At 40.3% G+C, this 17,715-nt stretch overlaps 1 pseudogene; it reads left to right on the top strand.

Moving 5' to 3' along the window:
- Positions 1-11,542: 11,542 nt before the first annotated feature.
- Positions 11,543-12,898, top strand: LOC116550109 (annotated as a pseudogene).
- The last annotated feature ends 4,817 nt before the right edge of the window (positions 12,899-17,715 follow it).

Here is a 17,715-nt window from a genome sequence, read left to right as displayed (position 1 = left end):
AGCATGCTTTTTATTTGACTACTCAATAAAATTTAATCTATTGAATTTTCCTTTTTCGTGTCCTGTACTTTTTCAGTTTATCCACAGGGATAACTCTTAAGTACCTGCTAAATTTCGGACACCATTGTGTATACATCTTTCCAGGCTTAAAACTCTCTTAAAAAAAGAAATGAGGCCAGGCGTGGTGTCTCATTCCTATAATCGCAGCGCTTTGGGAGATTGAGGTGGGAGGACTGTTTGAGGCCAGGAGTTCGAGACCAACCTGGACAATATAGCAAGCTGTCTCTACAAAAAATTTTAAAAATTAGCTGGGCATGGTGACACACGCTAGTAGTCCCAGCTACTTGGGAGGCTGAGGCGGAAGGATGGCTTAAACCCAGGAGGTCAAGGCTGCAGCAAACTGTGATGATCCCACTGCACTCCAGCTGGGGAAAGTCTGCCTAGGCCAACGTGAACAGGCTGTGCAAAGGCGTCTCTGGTGCCACATCGTGACACCCACGCATGACACAAGCTGTGAAGACTGCGTCTTCTCAAGTGAAACCGTCGGCAAAAGAATGTGTGTGGGGTAGACAGCAGTTGGCTCATCAAGGTCTCCCTCACCGAATGGTGAGGATTAGGTGAAGGGGACAGGAAGGAATGAATACTCTATTGGTTTCCCAAGTTGCTATAACAAAGTACTACAGCCTGGGAGGCTCCAAACGACAGCAATGACTCTCCAAGGTGTATGCTGCCCTCTAGTGGTCTCTGCATCCTCTCCTTTGTACTTGTCCATTCAGGTGCTCATCTCAGCCCTTTCCCAACCAACACGCTGAGTTCTCCAAGTACAGCCCCCTTGCCATCCTTACTGAAACCATTTGTGATTACTCAGTCAGATTTGCATTTTTCAGACCATCTCATTCCTCTTGGGCAGTTTTTTTTTGGATAATATAACAAACCATGGAACCCTGGCCATTTCATCTCTGACGTTGTTTTAATAAGTTCTGCAGATGTATCTATTTCGCTCCTCAGCGCTCTTGACTATCTACCATCTGTTGAGGATTTTCTTTTTATTTTAATGTCTTCTATCACTCTATTCCAGTCTGGAATGGGAGTAAACTTTTACCACCCTCTGGCCTTCCTTTGTTTAAGTCTTTCTGTTCTAACAGTGTTCAGTATAATAGAAATTTCCCAGCGATGTGAAATTTATTTAATTTCTATTTCTTATTTATTTATCCATTTTTAGACAGGGTCTCGCTCTATCACCCAGGCTGGAGTGGTGTGACCATGCTTCACTGCAGCCTCAACCTCCCAGGCTCCTGTGAACCTCCCGCCTCAGCCTCCTGAGTAGCTGGGACTGCAGGTGTACACCACCATGACCAGCTAATTTTTAGTTTTGTATAGAGATGGGCTTTCTGCTTTGTTGCCCAGGCTGGTCTTGAACACCTGGGCTCAAGCTGTCCTCCCACCTCAGCTTCCCAAAGTGTTGGGATTACAAGCGTGAGCCATTGCACCTGGCCTCTTCAGTGTATATAAAGCAAAGAGGAGAGAAGATATCTGCGAGAATATAATACCTTCCTAGGAAATCCAGGAAATCAGGATGGGCCTCAGGAATGTGAAATAAGCCGGGCACAGTGGCGCTTGCCTGTAATCCCAGCTACTCCGGAGGCTGAGGTGGGAGGATCGCTTGAGCCCAGGTGTTCAAGACCAGCCTGGGCAACAAAGCAGAAAGCCCATCTCTATACAAAATTAAAAATTAGCTGGTTATGATGGTGTACACCTGCAGTCCCAGCTACTCAGGAGGCTGCGGCAGGAGGTTCACAGGAGCCTGGGAGGTTGAGGCTGTAGTGCGCTATGCTGATCAAGTGTCCGCCCTAAGTTCGGCATCAATATAGTGACCTCCCGGGAGCGGGGGACCACCAGGTTGCCTAAGGAGGGGTGAACCGGCCCAGGTCGGAAACGGAGCAGGTCAAAAGTCCCGTGCTGATCAGTAGTGGGGTCTCGCCTGTGAATAGCCACTGCACTCCAGCCTGGGCAACATAGTGAGACCCCATCTCTTTAAAAAAATAATAAAAAAACTAAAAATTTTAAAATTTAAAATTAAAAATAAAAAAAAGGAATGTGAAATCAATTGGTAATGAGAACTCTGAGCACTGGGATAGAGTCAAGCAGAAGGAGGGGAGAAGGAGAGCTGCTGCCCATCTCTGAGAAGTCCACCCGGGGTAGGAAATGAGCTGGAAAGTGGACGGCACAGGTGCGTTGGCTTCAATTGGCTGCAGATTACTTATGGATAGAGAATACTCCCTGACAGAGGTCCTGAATGGAACCATTCTGCCTGAAGCCAAGGAAACATGTCTCTCTTCCTTGAGGTTTCTGAGAGGGGTGGGGAGGACTCTGAAAACCTAGAAAGCAGGCTACCCTTGGAAACAGATCTCTTCCCATCTTGGCAAATTCAGAAATGGCCAAAGTCCCCAGGACAACAGGAAGAGCCACAGGTATGAGCAGCCAGAGGCACATGGCATTGGTCCTTCTCCACCTCTGCTGACCTCAGGAGATCTTCAGCTCCACCCTCTCCACCCCTCGGCTTCACTATTACATGCTGAATTTACACTCGTACTAACTTGCCACTGTGTAGAGTCTGCTAATACACTACAGCTTCTTTAAAGATTGCAGAAAATTTGAAAATAACACTGTATTATATTAAACCCCTACCAAACAACTTAGATGAAAAAAAAGCTTCAGATGGACTAAAGATATCGGTGTAAAATAAAACAAAACTATTGTGGGAAGTACAAAATTCCTTTTTAAAGTTTCCTTTCTTGTTAAAGAATAAGTGTGCTAATAACTGTGTTAATCCCTGTCCTATGTAGCTGTTAGACATGCCGTGCTTACAGGCATGTAGTATATTCTATGTCCTTGTACTTTAGCCAAGATATCTGTGCTGGACGTGCTCACAGGCATGTCCCAGCTCTCCATTGCTTTTACCTGTTTAGAAAAGTTTTGTTAGCCAATCAGGTTTTAGTTCAGATTGTGAGCCAGACTGGAGGTCTGGCTCCAGCCAAGGGAGATCAGACACAGCAGTAAGGATGACCCCAAATGCAGAAGGGATAAATTTGTCTGTTTTCCTTTGTTTTTTGGCTAGATGGCTAGTGAGAGTAACCTTCCTGCAGCCCAGGAAGTAAAAACGGCATTGCTGAAAGATTCTTTGTCTTGGAGCTAATTTTTCTTTGTGGCACCGAGCATCTATTTCCAACAGATATCCAGAGAAACTAGAGATAAAATACTTCTATAATTTTGGTGTGACCAAGGTCTAGGCATAATATAAAAGGCAGAAAATATATAGGGAAAAAAAGCTTTAATTTATACATAGGTATATATGTCTTTGTGTCTATGTGTGTACACACGTAGCTATATGGAGATATACATCTAACATACAATTAAATAAATGAGATTAAAATGCTATACATGTTGCTGTTAGCATGAGTCATTTAGCGGTGAAGGGTTTTTTTCATTGTTTATCCCCTCATGACCAACCCATCCCAAGTACACGGTGATAACAGCCTGGTACGTACCTTCCCATACTTCCTTTATGCTCATATAATCATATACAAACACATGGAGAGAGAAGGAAGTTCGGTCATTGTTTTAGTATGCATGCTTCTCTACAGTTGGCTCTTACTTCTTAATAAGAGATCTTGAAAATCCCCCCAGTCCTCCAGTGTGGAGTGAATTCATTCTTATTAACAGCTGACTGGAAAAGGATGAAGCACTTTTCATTTCCTGTTGATAAACAGGTTTTACTTCTAGAAACATCAATTGTATGCCCTTAGATCATATGCTTTGCATGTCTGAATTTCCCTGCAGGTGACCTTCTCCTAGTGATGGAAGATCAGGCTCAGGGTGTGGAATTTGACAGCCTAAGGGCACACCCAGTGCCCAAGGAGCGGGGCTCGGAGGGCAGGAGAGGAACAGAGAAAGGGGTCGGGCGTGGAATGCTGTGGAGGGTCTGCGGGAGGGTCAGAGAGGCCACAGGGATAGACAGGCTCAAGGATTGACACCGCCATGCCACAATTTTTCCTCCCACCCCTGTAGGGCGCTCCCCATAGGCCATTGTTGCACCGTGTCACAAGAGAGGTTGGTGGAGGCAAGAAGATCCCTAAAGGAGGACGGAGGACACAGCCAGAAACGAAACAGCCCTTTAGGTGAACTAGAAAGGACGGAAACTTCAATTTCAGCTGCTTGGTCACTTCTCCAACACTGCCACCAAGTGGCCATAGTGGAGCAATGCCACTAGCAAACCCAAAGATTGCAAGAGCTGGGCAGTCATAAAATAAAACCACCATGCCTGGCTGATTTTTTAATTTTTAGTAGAGACAGAATCTCATTATATTGCCCAAGCTGGTTTCAAGCTCCTGGGCTCAAATGAACCTCCTGCCTCGGACTCCCAAAGTGCTGGGATTCCAGGTGTGAGCCGCCACTCCTGGCCCCACTTGTGGTAAAATAAAACCACATCTCACATTCCATCTTATTTTGCAACCCTCAGGTGGAGAGAGAGAACATTTCCATCAACCCAAAGAGCTGACTCATGCTGTGTGCCAGTCAGTGCTCCTCCAGAGGTCGTTGCCTTTCTGGCTCCCATAGATCAGCTTTGCCTGGTCTTGAGCATGATGCAAATAGAATTTTGCTGCTCATACTCCCTCTTGTCTGACTCACTTGTCTGTAAGATGTGTATATGTGGCTGTACAGACTATTCTAGTTATTTGCAGTAGATCTGTTCTATAAAATCACCACAGACGCTAAATTAACAAATACTGAACCATTGCTCATAGGAAAAATACGGGTTAGGTTCCTGGGAGACTCTGCTCAAGATAATGTCGTCAACCAATCAGTACATATAAAGAAACAAATGTATCAATCTATGGTTAACTGGTATCAACTGATAAATATGTGGAAACAAAATAAAAGCAAATCAGCTGGTTTTACGTGTGTTTCTGTTTAAAGACACCTTGTTAAATATATACTGGTGATTCATTACTGTTGAACTTATGGCCAACAGCACTATTACTAATTCATGACTGAACAAAGCAGCACAAAAATGAATTTAATGCTATGGATAGCACTAAATTGACCACAAAAATGACATTCGTTTTACGGCATGACAGCCAGAACAAGAAGGCAGAACTTGGTCTTGTTTGACCTCACCAGGATAACTCAAATTTTGGGTACAGTGGGGCATACCAGGAGATTCCAATTTTTCACTATTCTGTGCAGGTCCAAAATATGGACCATAAGAACACCATGAGTCTAATTTTAGGGTTACAAATAAATATTAGCAAATAGGCACCTTTTCAAATACAGAATCCGTAAATAAAGATCAACTATATCGGTACTTTGGTCTGTGGTGTTTGTTGTTGTTATTGTTATTGTTGAGACAGGGTCGCACTGTGTCACCGAGACTGGATCATGGCTGCAGGATCATGGCTTACTGCAGCCTCAACCTCCCCAGCTCAGGCAATCCTCCCACTTCAGCCTCCTGAGTAGGTGGGACTACAGGCACATACCACCATGCCAGTTTTGATTGAGTAAAAGTCAGTCTCAATTCCTCAAAGCAGTCTTCTCATACCTGAAAGTATGCCATTCCAGTCAATGCCTTGGTAAAATACCCAGTGTCTCCACTTGGGTCCTGTTACAAAACAAAAACCAAAACAGATTCTTATTGAACCTATGCAAATAACTCTACCACCATAAATTAAGGATACTCAAATAGTTTCCAAATCCTGGAGAAGTCAGGTAGAGAGAAATGTTATCCATGAGTATACTCAATTGTTAAAAGCTATAAATGACTCAAAAAGGTTTTCAGCTGGATGCCGTGACTCATGCCTGTAATCCCAGTACTTTGGGAGGTTGAGGTGGGAGAGTAGCTTGAACCTAGGAGTTCAAGACCAGCCAGGGAAACACAGTGAGACCTCATCTCTGCAAATAATACAAAAAATTAGCTCAGTGTGGTGGTGCATACCTGTAGTCCAGCTACTCAGGAGGCTGAGGTGGAAGGATGGCTTGAACCTGGGTAGTTGAGGTTTCTGTGAGCTGAGATCATGTCTCTGCACTCCAGCCTGGGCAACAGGGCAAGAACTTACCCCCCCCAAAAAAGGGAAAAGAAAAAAGTTTTCTTGACTCTGAAAAACAAAACAAACAAGTATCAGTAATGTTTCAAACAAAAAAAGACATAAAAAATTATTTCACTTACATATTAGTTCAGTCCCATATAATTAACCTTTGTTCTATCCAAGATTCGGCCAGCAGTCCTCATAAACATATCAGCTCTTCCATGAAAGACCTGGCAATTTTCTCTCTAGTTAAATGACACAGCCTCCAAACTTACCAGAAACCTGCATTCAAGAGCACCCACCAGAGTCCTTTCCATGAACTTCCCTAAAGAAGTAACTTTTAAACTGTAGCTGACCGTAAACTACTTTTTGAGAAGAATCAAAGTAAAACAATTATCGTCCATGGATGATAAAAGTCTTAGGACAGGCCAGGTGCAGTGGCTAATACCTGTAATTGCATTTTAGAAGGCTGAGCAGATGAATCACTTGAGTCTAGGAGCTCAAGACAAGCCTGGACAACACAGGGAGACACTATCTGTACAAAAAATAATTAGCTGGGGGTGGTGGCATGAACCTGTAGTCCCAACTCCCGGGGGAGGGCGGAGGTGGAAGGGTCACTTGAGCCTGGGAAGTGGAGGTTGCTCAGGGAGCCGAGATCATGCCACTGCACTTCAGCCTGGGTGACATAGTAAGACTCCTATCTCAAAAAAAAAAAAAAAAAAAAAAAAAGGTTTTTAGGGCAGTCATGGTTAAAGATACAACTGACAAGAAAATTTCGTTACTTCTGTGACATCCAATTTACATCACAATCATAATTATTACTGATTATATCATATATACTAAGACGTATCAGAATTACAGGAATCTCACACGATTTTGGAACACATATTAATATTTAACTCAAACAAAGTTAAATAAACATTTTATATTTGACAATGCTTCCTTTATGATTTTAACACACCAAATAAAGCAAATAAGTCCAAAATCTCTTTTGGACTTCAGGAGACCTGAAGAGATTTTGGACTTATTTGCTTGATTTGGTGTGTTAAAATCCTATTTTTTTAATATCTAAAAAAGTTAATGAGGTCAAAAAGACTATATTTCAAACTTGAAATTTTGATTTGGGGAAGTTTGTCATACATCAAAAGTTTAAAACACTTGATATCACAAAATGGAATCACAGGTTATTCACTTAGCCAAAAGTCATAACTCAAATATTTCCAAAAAGAAAAAAAAATCTTTACTCTTTGATAGGAGACTCGGTTTCCCAAACAGTAAGACCTAATAAAGACAGCATGCAGTCAACCGAATCTGTCTCTTTTCCTCTCTTTTTTTTTTTTTTGCAGTTTGCTCAAAAAGTAAACAAAAATATTTTACTATCTCTTAATTATTACATGAAAATCTTGCTTAAAAGAGAAAACCAAATTTTGCCTTTGCATAGTGTATTATTAACACTGAAGTTAATTTTTTAAATAAAATCTTATAAATAAATCCATTCAATCTCAATCACTTTGACCATAAGGTAAGCTGTCTATAAATCTTTTAGGATTTTCTATAAAGAACAGATAGTGCTCTACGAAAATCTTTTTATTCCATCACAGGGGTTCCGACTCTGGCCCTGCATCAGTGTGCTCTTGATATTTACATTTAACTTACAGAAAAACTAAATAACACCCTTTAAATTGCAGCCAACTTGATCACACAAAAAATTCCATTCATAAGATCAATTCACCACAAATCTTACTTAAAGCTTCAGTTTTATCCTATCATTTTTCCTTAGGACAAAAATTTACTTTCCCAATTTTCTATAACCATTGAATTGTATCCATCATTTTTCCTTCAATGTAAAACAACTTAAAAACCTCTAAGCTAGGAAAAATCACTTTCCCTTAACATTTTCCTGACCTTTACCAAAAACACATCCCACTTTCCTTATATACTTTACATATAGAATTCTTCTCTTATATCTAGTGGTTTTAATTACATATATTAATTACAATATTAACTCTTCATAATTTTTAAGCAAAAAACCTAGGAGGTAAGCAATTTAAGTTATGTATCAGATGCGTAGCCCAGGACAAAAGGAGAGAGCTCAGATAACCCATGACCCTTCCCAGCATGGCGAGGAGGCATCGTTGAGCCAGAGAGTAATCCACATGTTCCCAGGCCTTATCATGCCATTTTTGTAGAGCCTAGAATCCAAAGGTTCTAAGACAGACAAAACAAGTGTCAAAACTGTTTCAGAAGCAGTTTAGTACCTTAAAACATCTAGCAAAGACAATATCTGACCTACCTAATTCAGACCAAATGTCTGCATTAAATCCTAAGATATTTCCATGTTATTTCACTAATAATTATAGAATTATCTTTATTTACTAAAGATTATTAAGGTCATGTGAATTAAAAGACATTTGAGTTAAAGTTGCTGTTTTTCTGATAAAATATTTGATTTAAGCACTTACTTTTTTTCTTTTAGGCGAATTAATTGGAGTTCTATTACATATTTTGGTAGTGAACCATCATATACATGACACAGATACACAAACAGAAGCAGATCTTATAGGTTTATATGAGTCTCATTAGCTAGTTTTTAAATAGGTTTTTTTCCCCTGTACACTCTTCCAATTGCCTATTTTATTGCCCTAGGCAATTATTAACTAGGTAACGCTACATTTGTCTTATAAAGGGACCACTCTTAGCTGAAAGAAGATAGAAATGTATAATTTAAAAGCACAGAACTAAGACATTAGTCCTAAATATTGTACCATCATTTGCTCAAACCAAGGGAAAAATGGTATAAGTTCAGTTAAGACGGCCAGGAAAAGCTTCATTGCTTGCTTACTTGCTTTCTCTTCCTCTCTGTCTCTCTTTCTCTTTCTTTTTGTAATCGTCTATTTTCACGCTGCTGTAAAGAAATACCTGAGACTGGGTAATTCATAAAGGAAAGAAGTTTAATCGGCTCACAGTTCTGCATGGCTGGCAGGCCGCAGGAGACTTACAATTATGGCGGAAAGGGAAGCAGGCATGTCTCACATGGCAGCAGGTGAGAGGGACAGAAGAAAGGAAGAACTTCCAAACACTTATAAAACCATCAGATCTCATGAGAACTCACTCTCTACCACCCACCTCAGTCTCCCAAAGTGCTGCACATGCCCCCATGACCCCCGCTTTTGTTTTCTTTCTTTGAGACAGGGTCTCCCTCTGTTGCCTAGGCTAAGTGAAGTGGTGAAAACATGGCTCACTGCAGCCTCAACTACCCAGGCTCAGGTGATCCTCCCACCTCAGCCTCCCAAGTAGCTGGGACCACAGGCATGCACCACCATAACTGGCTAGTTTTTTTGTATTTTTCATATTTTATCATGTTATCCAGGCTGGTCTCGAACTCCTGGGCTAAACAATACACACTTCAGCCTCCCAAAATGCTGGGATTACAGGTGTGAGCCACCATCCCTGGGCTTTTATTAAGAATTGGGTTTAATGTTAATAGTACACAAATGCAAAGATAAAATTTGGCTCTTTTGAACAAGATTTTCATGTAAATTACTAAAAGATAATGAAAGGTTTTTTGTTTTGTTTTGTTTTTTGCCCTTTAAATAAATGACCAAAAAAAAAGGAAGGGAGAGAGAGAAAAATCAGATTTGCGTTGGCCTCATGCTGTTTTTATTGGGTCTTGTGTGGAAAGTTGAGTTTACCCTTTATCAACAAGTGAAATTTTTGCTTTTTAAAAATTTCTGAGCTGCCACCACAGCTACTGCAGCCTCTGGGAGCCTAGAAAAGGGGAATGAGAATAGTAAATGGCTCAGTCCCCCGATGTCAGTGTTGGTGGTTGTGACCAGGGAGGCATGATGGCCACGTGGGGGCGCTGCTGCTGCGAGGAGCAGGCAATGATGGGTGGTGCCTTGGGGGTGGGGGTGGGGCGGCATATGAATAAAAAGAATCACCAAAATCAGGAAAAGTAGAAAAAGTTTAAAAGAAGGACAAGACACGGTAGGATCAGAGCAAATTTCCATACAGAAAAACAGCCTTGTTGCTGTCCCATCTACAGTATCTGGAGAGAGAGTTGGCAACCCCCAGAGGAAAGGAAGCCTCAAACCCCTCTGTATGCAGTTGCCAATTGTTATTTTACTCTGATTCTCTTCAAAGGAAGTTTAATAATCAGCTATAGGACTCTGACAGGTGCCCTTGAATCTACGTTTCTAATAACTTTGAAAATTGTGATATTAGGATGGGGAAAAAACTTCTAAGACTCCCATAGAAAGCTAATATGTTCATAAATACCAAGCAGAACAGGAGTTAATTACATAGATTGAACTAATGGAAGGCCAAAATAGTCTTTTTATTACTTTTTGTTTGAAACATTGCTAATTCTTTTGTTTTACAGAGTCCAGAAAATCTTTAGTCTTTTGTACTTTTGCAGCTTTTAACAGTTAGGTAAATTACACTCTTGCGAGCAAAATTTAGAGTGTATTTCTTTCTCTCTACCTGGTTTCCTCAGAATTTAAAAACTATTTGTCAGTATACTTAATTTGTGGCAGTATAGTTATTTGTACAAGTTCGGTAAAAATCTTTTTGCTTTTGTAACAGGACACCACTATTGGAGACCCTGGTTATTTTACCAAGGCTTTGACTAGCATGGCATACTTTCAGGTATAAACAGACTGCTTTAAGGAATCAAAGTTGACTTATAGAGCCAATAAAAGCTCCTTGGTAAAACTGGCCTCTTCCCTTGTCTACATAGTCCTTGTATAAAGTTCATGACTTGTGGTAAGTAAAGAATGTCACTTTCTGACAGGTTCAAGAGTGCCAAATTATCTTGGGGCCTTACAGAGAGGAATTTCTCCAACTCATACAGGTATTTGCAGGTACAGATAAATCTATAGCCTTTAAAAATCTAATCTGAGATTTCTTATGGAATAAAGGAATCAAACACTATCAGCAGAGCTAATTTTAGAAAGAGTCTATGTAGCAAGTAATTATTCTTGCTATATTTTATGCAAATATTCAAGCCATACATAAGACTGAAATTTATTATGCAAATAAATTGGTTTTACTATGATTTGTCTTTAGTAAAAATAACTAGAGAGAAAAAATCAAGTTTTAGAAAAAATACATAGTACACTTGTTGTTAGAGTCTAGTCTTATTCACTGTTTTTGAGTTTTTTTATTTTCTGCAATTTGGACTGAATCCTGAATTCCTTTCAAGCTACAAGTCCCAAATTATTGCTTTCAAAATTTTCAGACTTGGAATCAATGAATTTACTGCTACACTATTCCTTGTAATACAGATGAGAAAGACATGTCAGACTACCACAGTCTTCCTCCTCTATAACTAAAGATGCTTTCAGTCTAACATCTGAATAAATTGTGCTCAGTGTTAACCTTTGTTTTTCTTCTGTCTCCATAGAAATGCCTCTTCTTGCCTTTCGGTGATGCAAGAGCCTAGTGCGGTGGTGGGAGAGATATCGGCAGGAGCAGCGCTGCCGCTGGAACCTGGGGCTGACCCATGTGGCTTCCCGTTCAAACCGGGCCCACGCGAGCTGCAGCCATGTCTGGGGACAAGATGATTTTTGATCCTGCCATGAGCAAGAAGAAAAAGAAGAAGAAGAAGCCTTTTATGTTAGATGAGGAAGGGGATACCCAAACAGAGAAAACTCAGCCTTCAGAAACAAAAGAAGTGGAGCCAGAGCCAACTGGGGTCAAAGATTTGGAAGCTGATGAAGAGGACAGTAGGAAAAAAGATGCTCCTGATGATCTAGATGACTTGAACTTCTTTAATAAAAAAAAAAAGAAGAAAAAAACTAAAAAGATATTTGATATTGATGAAGCTGAAGAAGGTGTAAAGGATCTTAAGATTGAAAGTGATGTTCAAGAGCCAGCTGAACAAGAGGATGACCTTGACATTATGCTTGGCAATAAAAAGAAGAAGAAGAATAATGTCAAGTTCCCAGATGAGGATGAAATACTGAAGAAAGATGAAGCTCTAGAACATGAAGACAGCAAAAAAGATGATGGCATCTCATTCAGTAATCAGACAGGCCCTGCTTGGGCAGGCTCAGAAAGAGGCTACACATATGAGGAGCTGCTGAATCGAGTGAGGGAAAATAATCCAGATATGGTTGCTGGGGAGAAAAGGAAATTTGTCAAGAAACCTTCACAGGTCGTCCGAGCAGGAACCAAGAAAACTTCTTTTGTCAACTTTACAGATACCTGTAAACTATTACATCGTCAGCCCAAACATCTCCCTGCATTTTTGTTGGCTGAATTGGGTACAAGTGGTTCTATAGATGGTAATAATCAACTTGTAATCAAAGGAAGATTCCAACAGAAGCAGATAGAAAATGTCTTGAGAAGATATATCAAGGAATATGTCACTTGTCACACATGCCGATCACCAGACACAATCCTGCAGAAGGACACGCGACGCTATTTCCTACAGTGCGAAACTTGTCATTCTAGATGTTCTGTTGCCAGTATCAAAACCGGCTTCCAGGCTGTCACGGGCAAGCGTGCACAGCTCCGTGCCAAAGCTAACTAATTTGCTAATCACTGATTTTACAAAGAATGTTGTAGGGATGTGGCTGGACAGGTTTGCCATCAGAATGGATATACTGTTGTATTAAAAACAAGATAAAAAAGCTGCAAAGTTCTTTGGTGAGTGGTTGGTCTGAAATCCTTGCAGGACGCTGACTCTCAAGCTGTTGACATACTTGTTACCTACTTTAACAACTGTCAGAGAAACGTGATATGGGGTAAGGAGGTGCTTTTTTAAAATTGTTCATAGACTTCTGTAAAATGTAAGATAAATTAAAGTTATTATAACATTTAAAAAATTTAAAAAAAGAAATGCTTCTTATTAAAAATCCATTTGCCTTCATCACATGTAGAGGCCAAGCGCATCTGCAGTGCCACCTACTGGATGAAACGCAGTTATTTAACCAAACTGATCCATTCTCAAGAACTAGACAGTGTTTATGACTATGTTCATGAATATTCATAGCTCTTCCTGTAAGCTGTTAAATACATAGTTAGCCAACCTGTCATCATATCCAGTTATGATGGCAGTGTGTAACCTATATGATAATTAAGACTAACTGCTGTGTATATATTCCAGTAAATTTGGGAAATGTCTCAACCCTGCAAGATACAAACCAACAAATCAAAGCTATGTCTGACTCCACACTGTCACTAGACCAATGATTATTGTCCTAATTCAGGTTAGTACCATCCTGGTGGAAAAAGCTGGCTGTGACATTGGCCCTGACTTCAAGGATAGGCATATTCTTCTGTTGTGGAGTTTATTTGTGCTGCCCCCTCCACATGGAAATGCAAAACTGGCTTTCCCCAGAGACTTTCCAGACCTTGCACCATAATGTTCCAACAAATATCATTTGTAAAGTCCAAATATTCGTGAATATTTCCAAATCTAAGCAGATCAATTCCATACCAACACCCAATAACTATCATGATCACCAATACTAATCTTTCAGCAAGAAGTAGCCAGAATAAAAACAGTACCCCAATTCCACAGAGATGGAAGGGAACTTGGTAGTGGGGAATTGTAACCAAATATTCCCATTTTCCTAAGAAATAGGTAAATTTTTTTCTCTCTTCTTTTCTTTTTCCTCCTTTCCCCCTCTTTTATCTTAGTCCTTTAGAAATGCAAATTTCTAAATTTTAATAGCCTTTTACCTCCCCTTTCACCAGACATTCCCTACAGGGCAAGTTCACCTAACTATGTGCTTAGGAGTTCCAGAAAGGAAATCTCACCCACTAGGAGACTGCCTGGAGAGATAACAGTCAATTTACAACCCAAAGTATGCCTGCTCATGGAGACACCAGCAGTCATCAGCTTGATCACCTTAAGATAACATGTCAAGCCCTTACCTGCCCACTTGCCGCCACTCGATGTGCCATTAATGCTAAGCCCCCCCCAAAAGTGCTTGCTTTCTGCTCCAAAAGAAAAGTGGTACCCTTAGGCAGGAAGCCTATAACTTCTTCCCCTAAGCTAGCTTCGGAATAAAAAATTGCTTTCTTTATACCAGACCTCACTCTTATTAAATTCTGTTGGCAGCAAGCAGCTGAACCTGCATTTTGGTTATAAGACTACAAGGCATGCCACCTTGCCCAGCTAAATTTTAAAATGTTTTTGCAGAGATGGGGTCTCACTATGTTGCCCAGGGTGGTCTCGAACACCTGGCTTCATACGATTCTCCCACCTTGACCACCCAAAGTGCTGGGATTACAGATGTAAGCCACTGGGCTCTGCCTCTATTTTGGTTTTTTAACTTAACTTACTCCCCATGTAGATAGCTGGCTTTCTGGTAAAGCCCTTTAGGAAAAGGGCCAGGAAAACATGCAGCTTCATATTTAAATATGCAACAAGTAGGCAGACCTGAAAGGCAGAACACAGATGCCCCAAAATCAAGGATCTCATTTTGCATTGAATTCTGGGTCCCCAAAAAGAGGGGAATACCATGAAATGTGACAGTGCAATGCTTTTACAACACACTTCACTGCAGGGACATTCCCCCAAGATTGATGGGCAACTCAATCAGCCTGCTCTGTGACCAGCCCATCCCCCATAGGAGTCATATCCCTTATTGGGATGTGGGGGTGTTTACACAGCTTTTAGATACCCCAAAAGCACCTTTTTCCCCCTCCAAATATGCCACAAAATAAGTCGCACCTTGTAGTAACAACCATTCACTGTGAGCAACTACCATTAGCCTAAGAGTGTATCTCTTACTTAACTTGTATTATGTACACCAAGGCTATTTTTGCACAATGCAAAGTAATTTCTGATACCACAAAAAGCCAAAAAGATCAGGTAATGCAATACAGAAAAAACAGTTTTAGATCTGAGAGGACTATGTCCATTTACGACCCGGGATTACCTGAGGGAGAAAAGCAGTTTCTCCCAGAAAGGAGTCTGTGGCACCTTTTTCTTTTCTCTTAAGGGTTCTCAGGCTGTTAGAATTCACAATGTATGAAGATTAGGGTTAAATAAAAGTAACTTGAAGCACAATTTTTAAGAAAGGAAGTGAACATAGAAACCAAATGCATGGGCTCTTTAAAAAGATTTCAGTCATCTGAAAAATAAAATTCCCAAAAATAGAATTTTAAAAAGGGAAGAAAAGTATAAGGCCTTTTAAATATATATGTATACGTATCTACACACACAAACATACACACATATATGTATATGTGGGTGTGTGTATGTGTGTATATGTATATGTGTATATATATATATATATAGAGAGAGAGAGAGAGAGAGATAGAGAGAGAGAAAAAACACTGGAATATCAGCTTTTTAATAAGTTTATTTTTAGCCACAGAGCACTTAAAAAAAAAAAATCTTTCAAGTCTCTTGTTACCAGATTTTAGCCTGGACAACAGCTGATAATTTTGGCTTTTGAGTTTATTTACCAAAGGTATCTTTCTAAGGGTCTCAGTCAAGATTATGACTTAATTATAGTTGAACGAGTTGTCTCCAAAGAGGTAGCAAACAATTTTTACAAGATCCAGAATCACCCTAGAGATAGCTCAGAGAAAGGAAAATGCAGAACAAAAAAATCAGAAACTGTCCATGGAAGGAAAAGGGATCAATAAATGGCAAAAGTCACACAAATATCAAACCAGAAAGGACTCATTCCCTGGCTGAGTATTGAACCCATACTGCCTTAGTCAAAGGAGAGTATCTTAGCTACTAGACTACAGCATGGGATGCTGTGTTAGCCTGCATTTGCATTGCTATAAAGAAATACCGGAGGCTGGGTAATTTATAAAGAAAAGAGGTTTGATTGGCTCATGGCTCTGCAGGCTTTAAAGGAAGCATGGTGCTAGCATCTGCTTCTGGTGAGGCCTCAGGAAACTTACAACGATGATAGAAGGTGATAGGGGACAAGCACATGGCAAGAGTGAATGAGTGAGAGAGAGACAGAGAGAGAGAAGAGCGGTCCCGGACTCTTATAACAACCAGACCTTGCAGGAACTAAGAACTCACTTATCCCCAAGGGAATGGTGCTGAAGTATTCATGGGGGATCTGCTCCCATAATCTAATCATCCCCACCAGGTCCCACCTCCAACATGGAGAATCACATTCAACATGAGATGGAGAGGACAAACATCCAAACTGTATCAGGCGGTCTCCAGTGATCTTCCCAGAAGGAATCTAGAGCAGGCAGTTCTGAGCTTGCAAAAGATTTTCACTTTTAGGTCAAAACTGTTTTTTCATTCTTTTAATTTTATCAACAGAATTTCTAAGGCTAGCCATGACACTAGTATATGTCATTTTAAAAATTTTGATTTTCCCATTAATTATTTAGAATGACAAATGTATAAAATCTTTTTTATTTTCAGTGGTGTACTTGGTTCCAATAGCAACTCGATGCAAAAGGCTCTTGAAAGCCCAGGTGGTAATTTTCCAGGTTTTTTCCACATAAGCAAGAGATATTCCTGGAGAGGGCATAGAAGAGGCAATCCCCAGGATCATCAAAAACTTACTCTTGGAAATAGACTTAAAATAACAAAAGACAATGTGAAAGAAGAATAAAAACTTGGGACCCCAATTCATTATGCCAAAAGAAAAAAATTGTAAGAAGTTGCCTTGCCTTTTGTTCCTAAGCAGACAGCTGCAGATAAAAGGTTAATCATCTCCACAGGTAGTTACTGTATGTTCACCTTATCTTATGTAAAGTGCTGATTTACTGAGCATGAGATAAATTCCCCTATCTGCTCCTTTTCTCTTACAGCACATGGATTACCCTACCCACCTCTTTCCCCTCTAGTCCACTTTTTCCCTTTAAAAACTGAAGCCCTCAAAATCACCTTCGAGAAAGGCATAGACCACAGACTGTTTCTGTGATTCCATGTTTATTTCTTCCATGCATGTCCTTAAACTTGGCAAAATAAATTTCTAAATTGATTGACACCTGCCTCAGATACTTTTTGGTTTACACAACAGAAGCCCCATAAAGATGGGACCTTTTAAGATAAAACTCCCCTAAGAGCTTGACACACTTGAGCTGAAGAATGTGCTGCTTAAAATATTACATGTCTTGGACTTCCAGTCCTTTCAGTCTGGCCACCTGATATGAACCCCAAAATTCATGCCCTCCTCCTGGGCACAGTGGTTCATGCCCGTAATCCCAGCACTTTGGGAGGCTGAGGCAGGATCCAATCACCTTCCACCAGACCCCACCTCTAACAGCGAGCCCAGGAGTTCGAGACCAGCCTGGGCAACATAAGAAGATACCATTTCTACAAAAAAATCAAAAAAATTAGCCAGGCATGGCGGCACATGCCCGTAGTCCAAACTACTTGGGAAGCTGAGATGGATCACTTGAGCCCATGAGGTCAAAGCTGTAGTAAGTCATGATCACGCCACTGCACTCCAGCATGGATGACCAAATGTAATAGGACTAAAACTTACTCTACAAATAAAACTTATTCTATAATAATCTATTGTGATTTTGTCTTTAATGAAATTGGGGAATTGGAGAGAATAAAAGTATGTTTAAAAAAAAAAGCTATATTATAACTTTTATTAGATTCTAGTATTACTAAATGTTTTTCATTTTTTTTTCAAGTACAATTTCCATTTTATTTTTCTCCAGGGAATAGTTGTCTTCA

This window comes from Sapajus apella, unplaced genomic scaffold (genome assembly GCF_009761245.1).
Source record: "Sapajus apella isolate SASKATOON/1434 unplaced genomic scaffold, GSC_monkey_1.0 scaffold7, whole genome shotgun sequence".
NCBI lineage: Eukaryota > Metazoa > Chordata > Mammalia > Primates > Cebidae > Sapajus > Sapajus apella.
The sequence above is the reverse complement of the archived record's forward strand: the minus strand, read 5'-3'. Positions and strand labels throughout refer to the sequence as shown.